Source organism: Schistocerca piceifrons, chromosome 6 (genome assembly GCF_021461385.2).
Source record: "Schistocerca piceifrons isolate TAMUIC-IGC-003096 chromosome 6, iqSchPice1.1, whole genome shotgun sequence".
Taxonomy (NCBI): domain Eukaryota; kingdom Metazoa; phylum Arthropoda; class Insecta; order Orthoptera; family Acrididae; genus Schistocerca; species Schistocerca piceifrons.
Genome location: NC_060143.1, coordinates 312567412 through 312583222, shown reverse-complemented (window position 1 = coordinate 312583222; position 15811 = coordinate 312567412). Strand labels below are relative to the sequence as shown.

The window sequence follows — 15811 nt, the reverse complement described above, 5'->3', positions numbered from 1 at the left end:
CGACGAGGATGGGATTCGAACCCACGCGTGCAGAGCACATTGGATTAGCAGTCCAACGCCTTAACCACTCGGCCACCTCGTCTTGCGCCGCACGGGCGTCCAACTACGTGTTTTCTACACAAAGTAAATTTCGTGACGCCAGAACTGATTTGTACAAGTGATCACCACCGTATTTTTTTAACTCTGTGTTATCATCCCATCATTAATAACATGTTCGTAGCCGATGTAACCCAACGAGTAGAGACTGTGACTGGCAGTGAGGTCAACACACTTTATTTTGTTTCGCACAGAGCGCCTAATTGTCATCACCGATTTTGTCGATATCTGAGGTGTATACACGCTTGGCGCCAAATGAAGCACACAGTAATAAGAGTTCCCGATGCTGAAGTGTTTAGAGAAATGAGCATTCTTGGCGAAGTGGGTGCGACATGACACTTTCGTGTTAGCGAAAATTCCACTGAGCGGTTGGCGCAGCGGAAATATGCCTAAATAAGGCTTACTATAATGTATTTATTAATAATTTTATGTAAGATGTGAAAAGGGAAGGTATAAAATATATGGTGGTCGAATTCGTGGGGTAAAATATAGGAATTTCATTATTTCACCAGAATGTGAGAAATTAACAAAAAAATTATACAAAGAATATTTGAGTGATTTAATGAAGTGCAGGAGGACAAATAAATCTAAAATTATACGACGAGATTTTTCCAAGATGAAGGATCGCCATCATGTAGTATTGAAGTGATTCTCTTTCGCCCCCTCTCAACGCACTAGCTACTGTAATCCTGCGGTGTCTATATCGAAAGGCAAAGAATTTGAGCTCGTCTAGAGATAAAGGGAAATCACATCCCGAGAAGAATTCATCAAAATACATTCCAGTGGAGATATTTGGTGAATCAATACGTTACACGTTGTTTGCTGCTACACTGTTCGAGGAGAGAGAATCTTTAATGAATATAATCCAAGTTTGTTTTTTTCTGAAGAAACTTTAAAAAGTCGTCGTTTATAATGCTTGCAAAGCGCAGAGAAAATTTCTGCTTTCGCTGCTTTTTTGGATGAGCATTACACTGGCACATGTAAGTCATCAACTGTAAAACAATAGAAGTTTGTAACTAATTCGATGGTCACGAGTAATCCTTACAGCTCCTACCTTGAAACTTATTTGCAATCGCACGTTTTCGTTGATCTTTCCTTTTGACGCCCTTTATGAAAATAGTAATAAGTGCAATATATTTCGCATTATTGCAGTTTATTTGCAGCGTAAATAACACAAAAATTTGAAATAAAAAGTTTACGCATATAAATTCGACCCCACGGTCCTCTGATTACTATTCTGTACCCGTTTCGATGTGCCAACCAGTGCCTGGATATTACTCTAGTATAAGTGGCTCATGTCTCTCGGCTATGCAGGGTGTTGGGAAAGCTCCGTTACAGACTTACAGAAAGGAGTGAGTATATAATACGCTGTGTATTTGAGGTAGAAGACCATGGTCCGCCAACAACTGCGTCGAAAGTTACTAGCGAAAATCGTTCTGACGCCTCTGACAGTGGAATACACGTACCGGTACTGTTGCTAAGAACGTCATGTATGCAACGTTGAGACGTAGTAGTATGGACCAAAAACAAAGACTAGTAAACATATGCTCTAAAATGCACACCTTAAGAGCTATCAGCACTTTCATCTTCATTAGTGTGAAACATCTCAACTGCGCAAGTAATCGTAGCTCAAAATGTAAGCGTTTTAGACCCCAAGTTTACTGGACTTTGTTCATTTTGTTCCATTCTACAATCTCTGAACGTTGCATACCTTACATTTTTAACAAAAACGTTACCGGTACATATACTTTGATGCTCTGTAGCGCCCTTGGAAGACGTTTCCGGACATGGGTTCCTATTCAAAATATGCACTCGTACTTACTCCCCTCTACTACTTCCAGAAATTTGTAACGGGAATTTTCGAACATCCTGTGTAGAGCTACCACTTCTGTCACTTTCATTTCTGGAAAAGCTCCGGACATACCAGAAATTTTGACGAAATCACTGATGACGAGTAGGCGCGATCCCCATGTTAGGACAAATTAAGAACAAAACATTTACACATTCCTCGACAGAGACCGTTATTGAGTTCGAGAAAAATACAAAGCTACATGGTAAATTGAACTTGATTAAAATAGTAAATAGTTGATGAATGATTATATTACAACCGGTTTCGCTGGGTTGAAGTAAAATCTTCGGGTGGTTCTACATGTAAAGGTAAACATACTTTTAATATATACATTTAAAAAAAGTAAGTACCAGCAATAAAAGCACAGTAGAGTCACATTGATCACCTTCCCCCTCCCCCACCCCCCACCCCACAAATCGTTTACAGTCACAGAATCCAAACTTATGAAGAGTGGAAGTCGTCACCAAATAACAGGCAAATGAATGGAACGAATAGTGCAAGCGATGGGGCACTACGGCAAAAAGAACTGTGGTTAATGTAATAAATGTGGTTAAAGGAGTACAAATAAGGAGTATCAAATAACATACCGTCAGTGGAGCATCTGTCTGACAAACATAGCCCATTAAGCAACACCGTTACTACAAAGATAAAAGCTCCCAGGAGGATAAAATTGTGCAACATTAAAATCGGGAGGGGAGAAGTTAATTAAGCTGTTGGGTCTACATGTACATCGACGAGGAAATTGAAATGTGGCTGAAGGACAAACTTATTAAAAACGTTATGAGGCTATAAACTTTATTTAAGACACCAGAAACTACTAAAAACCGAGGATAAAAAGCAGATAATAGAGGACTCCATTTGTAAAGGTACACCTAGGAACGAGAAAGACAGAGTACTTAACCGCCTAAGATAACTCGAATGTCCAAACCTATGAATATACGAAAGTCACATACCGTGAAGTTGGGTGAAGACAAGATACAGCACTGCAGGCAGCCAGCAGTATACTGAACTGGCGGAGATCGCCATTAGACTGGAGGCGCTAGTGTGCGGTGGAAGACAATTCGTGATAGGCGCGGCGGGATTTTGAACTCCAAATGACATCGTATCTAGATTGCTTGGTTGATTTTGGACGAAGTACCAAACAGCGAGATCATCGTCCCATCGGATCAGGCAAGGATAGGGAAGGAAGCCGGCCGTACCCTTTCAAAGGAACCATCCCGGCATTTGCCTGAAGCGATTTAGGGAAATCACGGAAAAACAATCAGGATGGCCGGACGCGGGTTTGAAACGTCGTCCTCCCGAATGCGAGTGCAGTGTGCTAACGACTGCGCCACCTCGCTGGGCATATCTAGGTACTAAAGAACATAGTAAAAACGAAGGCGTGACTATCATCAGCGTAGCTTTATTGTACTAGTTGGAATGCTAGAAATATAAACTGTGACGGTATAGGGTACCACAAGTGAATACAAAAGTCGTGGGAACCAAGAAATTACGTTTCACTTTTCGAACAATCAAGATTGCTTAGAATACCGCGGAGTCTTAGCTCGATCTGGTTATTTAAAGAATGCAATGTGAGTGAGTTTTTACCGTGAACAATTTGAAGCTCCTCAAGGATGTTGAAAATCAAGCCTTTCTCCTGACGAGGACTGTTACTTCACACAAAAAGATGGGCTGGCAATGGGATTTCCCTTCGCTTTTCGTTTAGCTAACGTTCTCATGGCTAATGTCGAACGTGGCGTCATGGAAAATTTCCCCACCCTACCGAAAAAATGATGCTGTGATGCAGACACGCCAGTGACGTTTTGCTACCCTACGGCAGCAATAGGGTCAATAGTGATCGGTTTTTGGATAAATTAAATAGCCTCCACCGGAATATTCAGTTTACCATGCTACACAGTGTCTCGGTTCACTTCCTTATTTAGATCTCATGATCACATTGCCGGATTCCGTTATGTCCTTTGGCGTTTGTAGAAAACTGACATCTACGGGCTCAGTAATCCACAGTAAGGCAGTTAATCTTCTCAATCATAAAATGGCCGCTTTTAGAGTAATGCTAAACAGGATACATTACGTGTCCTAATCTTGTGAAACATTCGAAAAGGAGTAGTAACTCATTTAAGTCATGCTTTGCGTAATGGCTACAGTGCCGACTTCGTTAGTAATATTAATAAGGACATTTTAATGAAAAGAGGTTCTGATCTGACTGTTCGTATTTATGGCATTACTTTCCAGCCTATAGTTAGCACCTATGAATACCATGGTTGCCATAGGTTTCAGTACTATGGTAAGATTTCAGAGAAGATTGGTGCCAGTCTCTTGGGGGGGAAAAAAAAAAAAAAAAAAAAAAACATCTCCCCTGCGTATTTTATTCCTCAGACCACTGTTTATCAATATAGGCACATGAACGTTCTACAACTTGTAAATTTTATGCGTCCAGTGTTTATGATAACCAACGTGGTCATTGTCAAATGAGGTACCGGGTGATCAAAAAGTCAGTATAAATTTGAAAACTTAATAAACCACGGAATAATGTAGATAGAGAGGTAAAAATTGACACACACGCTTGGAATGACATGGGGTTTTATTAGAACAAAAAAAAAGTTCACGAAATGTCCGACAGATGGCGCATGACAATCGTGTATAAAAGGAGCTGTAATGAGAGAGACGTGACGGGTGAGAGGTACGCCGATATGTTACAGAATCGCATCATCCCCAGCCTGGCTGATAAACAGCTGCTGGAACGTACAATGTTAATGCAGGATGGCGCTCCACCCCATATTGCCAGACACGTGAAAGATCTCTTGCGCACGTCGTTTGGTGATGATCGTGTACTCAGCCGCCACTTTCGTCATGCTTGGCCTCCCAGGTCCCCAGACCTTAGTCTGTGCGATTGTTGGCTTTGGGGTTACCTGAAGTCGCAAGTGTATCGTGATCGACCGACATCTCTAGGGATGCTGAAAGACAACATCCGACGCCAATGCCTCACCATAATTCCGGACATGCTTTACAGTGCTGTTCACAACATTACAGCTATTGTTGAGGAATGATGGTGGACATATTGAGCATTTCCTGTAAAGAACATCGTCTTTGCTTTGCTTTATTTTGTTATGCTAATTATTGATATTCTGATCAGATGAACCGCAATCTATCGGACATTTTTTTAACCTTTGTATTTTTTCGGTTCTAATAAAACCCCATGTCATTCCAAGCATGTGTGTCAATTTGTACCTTTCTATCTACATTATTCCGTGATTTATTCAGTTTTCAAATTTATACTGACTTTTTGATCACCCAGCATATCGGTCTTACTGGTAGGTCTTTTAATACGTTGGAGTTCAAAATCCCGCTGAATCTATCACGTGTTGGAGTCTTCCACCGCACACAATGGCCTCCGGTGTTATCGCGATCCCGGTCACTACAGTACATCGCTGGCCGCCTGCAGTGCTTTACCCTCTCGGCAGTCAACTTCACGGTATGTCAGTGTCGTGTATTGATAGGTTTGGACATTTGAGTTATTTTAGGGGCGGTTCTGTAAGCTGTCCTTCACGTTCCTACACTTGCCTTTCTAAATGCAGTCCCCCGTTATCTAATGTTCATTCTCGGCTTTTACTAGTTTCTGATGTCTTAAATAAAGTTTATAACCTTTTATTTTTTTTGGTCAGCAGTCTTCTGACTGATTTGATACGTCCCGCCACGAATTCCTGTCTTGTGCTAACCTCTTCATCTCAGAATAGCACTTGCAACCTACGTCCTCAATTATTTGCTGGATGTATTCCAATCTCTATCTTCCTCTACAGTTTTTGCCCTCTACGGCTCCCTCTAGTACCATGGAAACTCATGTCATACTGTGGCTTTTATGTGTTGTTTAGTCCGGCTCTGACGTGCTTGTCAACTAGCACTTCCATCCATAATCCAGCCTGTGAAATAGAAATGTCGTTTTATGTAGTTCATTTGCTTAACATTACACTCGCCTGCATAGACAGAGTGTCTGGAAAAGAACTCTCTAGCCTCTCCAGAAGCCTTATGATTTGCCACTGACATCGTAATTTTATCACGTACAGAGAAAGATTTGGCAGATTTGTTAAAAGAATGGACAGTGTCTTGATAAAAAAAGTTATGAGATGAACGTCAACAAAAACAGAGCAAAAATGATGGTATATTATCGAGTTAAATGAAACCGTTCTGGGAGATTTAGATCATGAAGACACTAAAACTAGAATATGGGGTACGGTATTTGGCCAAAAAATAACTAGCGATGGACACAACAGAATATAAAATACAGACCGGAAAAAGTAGGAAAACATTTCTGAAAACGAGAAATTGGGCGTATTGCCTTTGGATTTTGTCTCGATATCTGGACCGGCGTTTGTTTTATAACTTTTCTGACCTTCTGTCAGAACGAGAACAGTTTGGTGATCTCGGCGTAATGACTGTTTACGAGGGGCTTTCCGAAAGTAACTTTAGTCATTGTTTTCGAAAGAGAAGGTGTTACACCAGGTGATACAAACAAACGCCATATGAATCCACATCCAATGCCGATTCAATGACGGAAGATCTGTCAGCAGAGTACACACCACGATGGCAGACGGACGTGGGGTGACGAAGTGATCACCAACGAAAGGGCGTAGTGAATGCCTACAGACTGTGTGTGGTGTAGAGGTCAGGTTTCGCCAAATGCTTGGTCGCTGTTGTTGCATATACAGAGAAGGAAGGCCGAGAATGGAGGATGAAAGTCGAAGTGGTCGGTCCTTCACATCCACGAATGAAAACCTGTACTGAGTTGGAACAGGCCGTGCGACAGTTCTCCGCATCGCAGGTACTGCGTTTTTCTTGTCTGGTTCCTTCAGACTGATTGCACACTAAATCAAATGTCTGTCGATGGTCACTATGTCGAAATATGGTGCAATGTGTGTAATTCATAATGGCATGGTATATTTGTTTCGGCAATAAAGTTTCGTGCGCAAAACAGTGACGCAAATCACTTTCGGAACGACGTTCATACAAACCGACCAAAAACGTCAAACAGTATCTAGGATTGGCAAACGATGAAAGGCACTAACTCGGAATGTCTGCACACCACCCACATGTGGAAATGTCTCTGTTGAATTAAGATGATCACTAGGATAACAAACAGTATTGTAGGTTGAGGCAGATACAAAATCGGCCGTGGCGGAGCACTGTGTGAGACTGACCTCATAATCAAATTTGACGACATGCAGTATCTTGCTCTAATAGTTACCACGCCTGTCATGTTCTGGAAACCCACAGAAATCACAAAGATGACAACACCCTTAACAAGAAAGAAGAAAGCCTCAAATTAAAAAGATACTGGGTTCTTGTGCTGCTGGAAACGACCGTTGCAGGTAGAAAGAGGGCAGCACTAATGATCAGGAAAAAGCTCTCAGACGGAGTGAACGCACATACTGTATAATACTCACGGCCACGAGATCGCCAAGTTGTGATAGTATTGTGAGCTTTCCGACCATGGGATTTGCGATCTGTGCGTCAACGTGATGTTTACGGTCACAGATATTTTGGTACTCTGTTTTCCGACCGTCAAAAGAAGCCACAACAGTGACGGAGGCCTTTCGAACCGTTTGGTAACTCCTTCACAATTTATCCTGTCTGTGGATTGGCTACACACATGGTACATACCTGTAGGCATATTTAAATGTTTTCTATTTATTATTTCCTTTTTATTTCTTATTGTTTTAATTTTACCTTTTTTGATTCTACAAGGTAACTGAACTAAATTATTAAAATTACTATCTTATTTTATGAATTTTAAGTACTCACTCGGTTGTTTGTAAGAAAGCCAGAGATTTGAAACCCCGAAAATCCTCTGAGTGGTTACATATTCTAATAATGTCTTTTAGCTGATGTCAGTATCGATGTATCTTTTTCCTGTGTTGCGAAGATGCACCCAATTGAATCTTTTTTTATTTCACATATAGCATTTACTGCTTTCTGTTTCAGCTTACTGAACAGAAAGTTTTCGTTCAGTTGTTTTCGATCTAGTGAGACATTCAGTTTTCCATGCCAAACTTTGACAGCATCTGTGGATCTGTGCCGCTAATCAAAACATTAAACATTTCAATGGATATGCTATAATGTTCCAGCCATAGCCTGACCTTATAGTCTGCCCATTTCATGAGATTTTCTCCATTGGGCGCTTCTTCCATTATTACTATCCACACTTCATTAATACTATTTGGTAGAAGATGTGGCACTGCATCGCACGTGCGGAATATCAGTCATACTTTTTCTCTGTTCCTGTGTTCCTTCGTTAGTTTCAGGTCTTTTATTTTCTACCGCAGATATTGATAGAAGTGAAAATTCCAACTGGAATGGTATGTTTCGGGGAACACCTTTTTCAAAACTTTAATTGTAGTCATTTCAATGTCTAGCGCTATTTTTCAATCGAGAAAATTGTATTGTGTATTTTACTTTTGCCTACAAGCAATTTAAATAAAACAGGAAATATTTCGTCTCTTTTTCTGTGCTTCGGGTATCAACTTGAATGATGTACAGTTGTTTTGGACGACTGTCAAATGTCCCGTTCATAAGAAAAGTACCACTTTCACAAAGGATTTTCTCCTCTTCTTCCCAGCTGAAGTGCACGATTCTTTTATCATGAAGAGACCCATCGTCAGTTTTCAAGAAACAATTACCTTCAGTAAATTTCAAAATGTCTCCAGTCAGATGAATAACCGAACTAGTGTCAGGATTATGGGTTACCACAGTGGATTCCCTTCATGCTTTAATTAGTGAAGTCTCTGAGTTGTCATAATTTGGCTTATTTGCAACGAATTCCAAAGCTTTACCTTGATCTTGTAAGTTCCTCTGTAAAAATTTGGAAAACAGGCACTGCCGTTTCTTCGTGGAACCTTTTCCTGCAGTTGTGAATTCGCTTCTTAATTTGCACATGTGCTTCGCAGGTGGGCCAGAATGTTGCTGTTCATCCATGTTTCTCTCACCTGCAATTTTTAATTGGCCTTAGCACTTACTCTATGCGGAATTGACGCACAACAAACTCGTATACTCATATTTTCTGTAAATCTGGTAGCGATGACCATAATTGAGAAGAGACAGCTTCCCTTTCGTCGTTGCAGTTATTTCAATTACTCACGGTGTTTAGAACCCAAGTATCTTACGGCTACGGAACTATATGGAAACCAAAGCTGTCGGCGAGGGCGCTGTTACAACACATCCTTAGCTGGAGAGACTCTGGAAACCGGCAGTGGCAGAAGGGCTGATCGGAACTACGTGTGGCACCTACAAAAGGGTCGGGGCACCACTATTGGAAAGCCCACGTAGCCAACTTCACTCCTTCGCCAGCGGTGGAAGGTGATTCTTCGACAATGTTAGCCACTGCTGTTTGTGGAACATCAGAAAAATTACTACACGAACGTCGGCCGAAGATACCAAGATACAGGCAGTATGTCAGCAGGTGGGCAAGAAAACCTCAACAGTTTTACACTGAGGCTCTGTTAGGGGGATATTTCAGGACTGTACTTGATGAATGACGGCAGAAAAAGCCCATTATCTCTCTCTCTCTCTCTTTCTCACACCTTTCTGTCGTTGTTTCACGTTAAAGGGACCTGACCAAAATTCCTGAAACGTAAGCACCTATTCACCATCATCCAGTCTCATCGTATTTATGACAAGATAGATTGAGCTTTCCTTTGCGGGGGAATTCCAGCTACATGGATAGACTAGGCAACAACTGACAAGCACCTGTTAGACACAAACTCCCTGGCAGGTTAAAACTGTGAGTAAGACGGAGACTTGGACCGGGGACCAGGAACAAGCAGTCACTCTGCCGCGGAACGAAAATTCATCCTAGAAACTGTGAGATATTTTCTATCAACTGAAGAGACATGCATCGAGACGACAGAAGAAAACATCTGAAAGATGTGGACGGCCTATCGACCGGTTGTTTCCCGACACTTGAGTGACCATTGACCTCTGAGGAACTGTCCATCGAAAATGAGGGGGTTTTCTCCCATTATTCCCAGAACTTTAGTTTCAGAGGATATCATTACTAACAATGAAGCACTCATGTGGAGCCTACCTTGTCAAAGACTTGAGGAAATACACACTGAATGCGTGACGATGATGCGTCGAGTGAAAATACCGGCTTGCAAGCTGAAAAGAGAAGAGCAACAAGCTGACGAGAGTCTTAATGTCGACTACAGGTCCTAACGACCTCAGTGACGTGTTGGTACCATCACATATTTTCTCATAATAACAATAAAAACATCAACACACAGGTATTCGAAAGGTCTGATGACTGTGGAAACCTCACAAATACAGGTAAATGCATAATCGATGCACAAGTAGTCACTTTATTACGATTTAGAGTTAGTGACCCAAATGTATCCATTGAGTGCATCACCACACTTACTTGTGTTCACTGGAGAAAAGGTCATGGAATTCGCAAACTATATGGTCAATCAATGTTGGAAAGTCGTAGTATACAAAGTGAAATGTGTAATGATTTAGCCAGTGCCACAGGACCACGAATACTGTCAAAGCTTGGCATGGGAAATAAAAAGTCTGAACAAATCAAAAACATTTGAATGAATACCTTCTAATCATTAAGCAGAAACGGGAAGCAGTAGACGCTGAAACGTCCCCTTTGAAAAATTTATACATGACTGTGCTTTAACTGACACACAATATTTTTAGCGCAACGCAATCTGACTTTCAAAAAATCCCTACGAAAGAATGGCCCTGACTAACATTAACCTATACGTTTCACAAATCGCTTACCTCACAAAAATCTTGGTTATTCGAACTACTGCAATACAGCAAGCGCCACTACTGCCAGCTAAATAAAAGATTCAAACTATGGAAGGCACTAACTACTGATAGGGATAGTTAGCAAATGAAAGATATTAATAGAGAACAAACACTGTATTTACCTTAATAGTCATAATATATATATAGCAGGTCATGACAAATTTCAGAACTCCGCCATCTCTCTCCCCACATCCACCACTGCTGGCGGCTCACCTCCAACTGCGCAACGCTACGCGCTGTTCACATCCAGCTGCCGCTGCCCAACACTACAATAGCAGACAACAATGCAAACTAGCCACGGACTGCACATAGCACAGCCAGACATTTTTCATACAGAGTGCTACGTGGCGTTACCAATAAGAATACCTAAACAGCCTACTTACAACGCTATATGTGAAAATAAAAGAGATTCCACCGGCCTCCCTCTTTGAAACAGAGGAAAAAGATACATAGATCTTGATGTAAGATTAAAAGAGATTATTAGAATAGGTAACGGCTCGTAGGACTTAACGATGATTGAAACCTGTGGCTTTCATACAAACAACTGAGTGAGTAGTTTAAAATTCACGAAATAACACGGTAAGTTTAAAAATTTGCTGCAGTAATGTTGTAGAAACAAAAAGGTGATAGAAAAAATAAAAAGAAATTAAAAATAGAAAACGTTTAAATATGCCGACAGATATGTACTATGTGTGAAGCCAGCCAGGATATACCGTGAACGGATGTTCTAATTACAAAACGGTCACCAGAGCTGCCTCGACTTGCGTCTTCCTTTGATGGGCAAAAACCCCCACTGCTAAAATACGCTGAAGCGCCAAAGAAACTGGTATAAGCATGCGTATTCAAATACAAACGTACGTAAATATGCAAAATACGGCGCTGTGGTCGGCAACGCCTATGTAAAACAAGAGTCTGGCGCAATTGTTAGATTGGTTAGTGCTGCTACAATGTCATGTTATCAAGATTTAAACGAGTTTGTACGTCGTGTTACAATCGGCGCACGAGCGATAGGACACAGCATCTCCGAGATAGCGACCACTTGGGGATTTTTCCACAAAACCATTTTACGATTGTATATCAGGAATCCGGTAAATCAACAAATTTCCGACATCGCTGCGACCGGAAAAAGATCCTGCAAGAACGGGACCACCCGACAACTAAAGAGCATCATTCAAAGTGACAGAAGTGCAACCCGTCCGCAAATTACTGCGGATTTCAATGCTGGGCCATTAACAAGTGTCAGCGTGCGAACCATTCAACGAAACACCATCGATATGGGCTTTCCGAGCTGAAGGCCCACTCGTGTACGCTTGATGACTGCATGACAGAAACCTTTGTGCCTGGTCTGGGCCCGTCGACACCGACATTGGACTGTTGATGACTGGAAGTAAATTGCCTGGTTGGATGAGTCTAGTTTCAAATTGTATCGAGCGGATGGACGTGTACGCGTATGGAGACAACCTCATGAGTCGATGGATGCTGCATATCAGCAGGGGACTGATCTTGCTGTAACGGTGTGGTGCGTGTGCAGGTGGGGTGACATGTGACCCCAGACATGTCTACATACGACGTACGTAATTATCCTGTCTGATCACCTGCAGCCATTCATGTCCATTGTCCATTCCGACGGACTTGGCCAATTGCAGCAGGCCAATTCGACGCCCAAAACGTCCAGAATCGCTATAGAGTGGCTCCAGGATCACTCTTCTGAGTTTAAACACTTCTGCTGGCCACCAAACTCCCCAGAAACAAACATTATTGAGCATTTCTGGGATGTCTTGCAACGTGCTGTTCAGAATAGACCTCCACCCCCTGGGTCTCTTACGAATTTCTCGACAGCCCCGTGGGATTCATGGTGTGTATTCCCTCGAGTACTACTTCAGACAGTAGTCCTACATGATATTAGGCAAGTGTACCAGTCTCTTTAGCTCTTCAGTGTGTATGTGGTCGGTGACACCACGCTGACATCACATGTCGCAAAGCACATGGTCGGGAAGACCAAAACACTCTGGAGTCGATCACGCGGCCGTGGATAATATGTATCTTCACACCAACGTCTGAGGACGTTTCCCTTGTCATTAGTGCTGTAATTCTCCTCCGACCGCCTGCAACACTCGTTTAAGCGGCACGAGAAACCGGACTCCGTTTACCGTGAGGTTCTCTTCTTTCTTGTTCAAAATATTGTCTTGCTTGTGAATTTCCAAAACTTTCCTGGACAGAACTGGTGTTGAAGCTCTCCTATAGGGCGAGAAACTGCATGTCGCAGAATTTTCTTAAATGGGCAGTCTCAAGATCCTCTTTGATCTTCTTGGCGATTTGTTTGAGCGATGTTTCGAAAGTGATTTTGGTCACTGTTTTGCACACGAAACTTTATTGCTGAAGACAAAAATACACCATGGCATTATGAATTTCATACCCTTGACTATTTTTCGTGAGTCACCATCAACACAGGCATTTGTCGTAGTGTGCAATCAATTGAAAGAATCACTGTGGAAAGGCCCAACACACATGGTCCGCAGACGTTCGCGGATGGTGGACACGCTGGTTCCTCCTCTGCTGTCACCTCTTCCGTCAATGAATCAGCAAAGAATGTGGAGTAGATTCGTATATCGTTTGTGTCACCTGGTGTAGCACCTTCTCTTTCAAAAACAACGACGAAAGCTACTTTCGGAAAGCCCCTCGTATAGAGTCTACGCCAAGGTCACCGAGCATCAATTGTTCTTGTGCTGGCAAAAGGTAAAAAATTACTAAACAAATGTCTGTCCAGATATAGAGACAAAACCCACAGACAAGATGTCTATTTTCTCTTTTTAATATATTTTCTTGCTGTAGCTGGTCTGTAGTGTTTAGTCTATTTTGTCCATCACATTTGTTTTTTTGCCAAATACCGTATCTCATACTCTAATTTTAGTGTATTTTCATTATCTAAATCCCCCAGCACCGCTTCATTTAACTCGGCAACACAGCATTACACTTTTCTGCTTCTGTTGCCGTTCATCTCACAACATTTTTTCAAGACACTGTCCATTCGTTCAGCTGACGGAATTACGATGTCAGTGGAAATCCGTAAAATGGTTCCAATGGCTCTGAGCACTATGGGACTTAACTTCTGAGGTCATCAGTCGCCTAGAACTTAGAACCAATTAAACCTAACTTACCTAAGGACATCACACACATCAATGCCCGAGGCAGGATTCGAGCCTGCGACCGTATTGGTCTCGCGGTTCCAGACTGTAGCGCCTAGAACCGTTCGGCCACCCCGGCCGGCGGCAATCGGTAAAGATCCCTTGTTTAGACTTAGATCTTTCGGTACTTGTTTCGCCGTTCGCCGATCTGAGATCAAAATCTTCTTGGTCGGTTTGTAAATAGTCTTTGCGTCAGGACCACCGAGCATAAACCGTAATCGTGCTGACGAAAGGTCAGAAAAATCATTTAACGCCGTTCGAGACAAGACAAAAGCCACAGGCAATACGACGAATTTCTCTTTCTCAGAAACGTTTTGCCTGCTCGTGCCAGTCTGTATTTTGTAATCTCTTCATTTTATCCGTCGCTAGCCATTTTTATGGCCAAAACCTGTACATCCTACTTTGTCTTTCGGTAATCCAGATCCTGGGGTGAAGACTTCATGGTGTTCTTTTTTCATTTTCTAGTAGTGTATTAAAGAAAATGAGAGTACCAACCTTGGAGAGCTCCTAGAATTAACGAATCTCTTGTATAATCTTCCCAGTCTGTGCCACAGAACCACACCCTCTGTAACTAATGCTACGAGTATGAATGGACTAAATTAAACTATTTTAAAAGCAGAGTACCCTTAAGTTCGGTGAAATTTGTTTCTTTTGGTAGCATCCACATATTCATGAGCAGCAGATTTCAAGGGAAGCTCAGTTTTGCAAATACATTAGATTATGCTGGACAAAAATCAAAATAACTTTTTAAAAAAATATTATCATAATGCAGAGAATTAAAGTATTAAATGGAAGTGTGTGTTTTCATTAAAAATTGAACAAATATCCGTTATCGACATAAATACCGCTGCTAATATATGTAGACCTGTTTGAGATTGCAAACATTGCTGACTGGTGACAAATGATGAGCACATTATTAAGAAGACCGCTCGGTTGGTTACAGTATGTTACATGTGGAGACAAATTAAGATTGGGTTTAATCGGTTTTTATCCTGTTATTCAGTCGTATTTACTCACAGAATTACTTTATTTCATAGCTTATTTTCAGTGGTCTATCAATCAGTATGCAAGGCCTAATTTACGTCTATTATCATTTGCGACATACAAGTAGTTATGAGGAAAATTCAGATTACGTAATTTTATAGCATTCTGCACTCATTTTCGCCTGTATGCTTATATGCGATGTTGATGCGTTTATACAAATAATTTATGTAGTACTGAAAGAAAAAACAATATACTCTGCATAAAATCTTGTTACACCGAGAGTTGCGGCATTGTGCGGATTTATTAAAGTGATCATAAAACATTTTCGTACACGTTTTTCTCTAACAAAAACACTTTTTTAACAAATAGCAACGTCATAAAATTACTTTTTCTTCATTAGCTACTTATATATGAACATTTAATTTCGATCAGTATTTGTGAGCTTTAATGTTGATTACTATACCCTAAGTTGATGGCTTGTGAATCTCGACTTTTCTCTAGTGTTTGAGTCCTTCACTTATCTTAATTTTCAAAGCATATAACGCCACGTTTCATTCACTGACTAACCCGATAGTGAGGAAAAAAATGAGACGAGAAATAAGCAAAAGGTGGGGCGGACCAAATTAAAGGTATCTGAAGTGAACTTTGATGTGTAAAACAAAACATAGCGGACTAAGACTATATGTTAATATGCAATGAAGCATTTGCAAATAAAAAAAAGTGAGAAGTAATTTACAGTTGCCACAGATGGCTCCATACGAAATCTGAAGTGGACCAGTTAATAGCACAGTTGATTTGTGGTACGATGAGTCTTCAGGAGAAACTGTGTACGAAGTCGTCCAAAACGCGCCATTTACAAAGCTGTCCCCACGGAAACTTACTTAAAAACATT

At 41.3% G+C, this 15811-nt stretch overlaps 1 non-coding gene across 1 annotated transcript; it reads right to left on the bottom strand.

Moving 5' to 3' along the window:
* Positions 1-82, bottom strand: Trnas-gcu. Its single transcript has one exon. It is a non-coding gene; the product is annotated as a tRNA-Ser (tRNA).
* Positions 83-15811: the final 15729 nt, after the last annotated feature.